The sequence below is a fragment of the Mesitornis unicolor genome, unplaced genomic scaffold (assembly GCF_000695765.1).
Source record: "Mesitornis unicolor isolate BGI_N332 unplaced genomic scaffold, ASM69576v1 scaffold3397, whole genome shotgun sequence".
Taxonomy (NCBI): domain Eukaryota; kingdom Metazoa; phylum Chordata; class Aves; order Mesitornithiformes; family Mesitornithidae; genus Mesitornis; species Mesitornis unicolor.
The window spans coordinates 40639-42500 of record NW_010198253.1 but is presented as its reverse complement, the minus strand read 5'-3'; positions in this window follow the sequence as shown (position 1 = coordinate 42500).

Here is a 1862-nt window from a genome sequence, read left to right as displayed (position 1 = left end):
CATTTTGCCCTATTGGATTCCGGAAGCAAAGCTTAGAAAAAACAACCCTTATATTTCTGTCACTTAACTGCATCAGAGGGCACCGTTACACCCAGCATCTGACCTGAAATCAAGATGCCCAGTTGCTTGAAGAGAAAGACAGCATATCAATTGTACCTCATAAGTTAAGGAATAAGCTCACCTACAACAGCACCATTATTTATAAAATATGCTTTTTTTTTTTTCCTAGGAACTCTTCCTCCAAAGTACTGACATCCGGCCCCGCATAACATAACATCTCTAATGTTGACTTCTAAAGCTAACATGGCTGCAGTTTAAATAAAGGCTTTATTGTATCACCTTGAGGAACTCCAACCAATATTCCTTTCAGTGGAATAACAGCTCAGATAAGAAAATAAAAATGTCAAAAGCAGAGTAAGTTTTCAACTGTACACAACTCAAGCCCAGGCATTAAGCTGCATAAGACACAGCAACAGTGCAGTGGTTCCTATTCTTTTGCTAATAAAGTTCAAGTCCTTGTCTTGGGATCCAAAACCCATCAATACATTAGCCCTTTTCAACTTTTCGTAACAGTGACCCTCCATGACAATTATGTTCCACAAACACAAAATACAACTTCAGAACAAAAGGGCAGCATGACACTGAAGACGACACTTTGTATTTCACAAAGAGCTGAACAACTCTGTAGAACATATTTCCACATGCAAATACTCTTTGCATTAGCTTTTTCTTCAAGCATTTTTTTGTATATAGATAGGTTACAAAAAGGAAAGCAGCAAATAGGCACCCAGAAAACTTGTTTCTTTCTCCCAAAGTGGCAAAAATAAGATACTTAAACTATTCCAAGGAGAGGATATATTTTGTTTTTTCTATTCAAATATTTTGTAGTTTCCTGCATATAACCCATAATACACAGAACATGAAACCTCAGGTAACAAAAACTAAACCAGAGGCTGGAGCCTCTTGTGGGCAGGAAGTAAAAGCCATTACAGCCGAGAGGTTATTTTGGTGGAGAAGGTTCGCAAGGTCCTATCACACCAGGCACACAGTATTGACACTGAATTGTAGATTTGGGTTCTGTATTCTATTGGTTTGGTTTTCTTTCCTCCTCAAGTATAGCTTCTGTGTGCAAAAGTATAATATTGACAGGTGTTCAGACTGATGAGAGAAAATTATCCGTGACTACCCAAAAAAAATGAAGGTAGTAAAAGCATGTATCTTCATATTGGCCAAATACTGACCATAATTTAGAATTCTCTTTTCCAAACCACAGACACAGATTAAGTAATCAAAATAGCAAGCTAACTAGAAATAACCCAGGAAGTTGCACCGTAACTTCTTTTTACCTTCCAGGCATTTTAGATCTACGATTTCATAATCAAGTTACATTGCATCCAGCTATTATAGTTGAAATAGCAACATAAGGTATACTATAGGGTCCTTTGCTATACAAAGTGACCTGAAGAGATGTTAATTAATAATTAAGAAGCTACATCAGAAAAAATACCGAAAACATTTTATAGGAAAGTCCTTAAGTAGACACATTTTTAGACAAGCTGACCATAAAGTTTGAATACCTTACTGGACACTATTTATCCCAAATATCACTAATAAGATATAGTTTTATGTACAAATTAGCCTGACTTAAAAAAAAAAACCAACCAAACCAATCCAACAAAAAAACCCCAAACATATAGCATATTGCAGCATATAAGCAGCATCGTATAGCATCATCAATAATAACATGTTGAATACAAGAAAGACTTTGTTAGATAAGGCAATATATTGAGAAGGCTGTGAGAAGAACAAACAGAACTAGAGTCAAGTATCAGTTAAAATATTGGAAGACAGAGATCACAAAG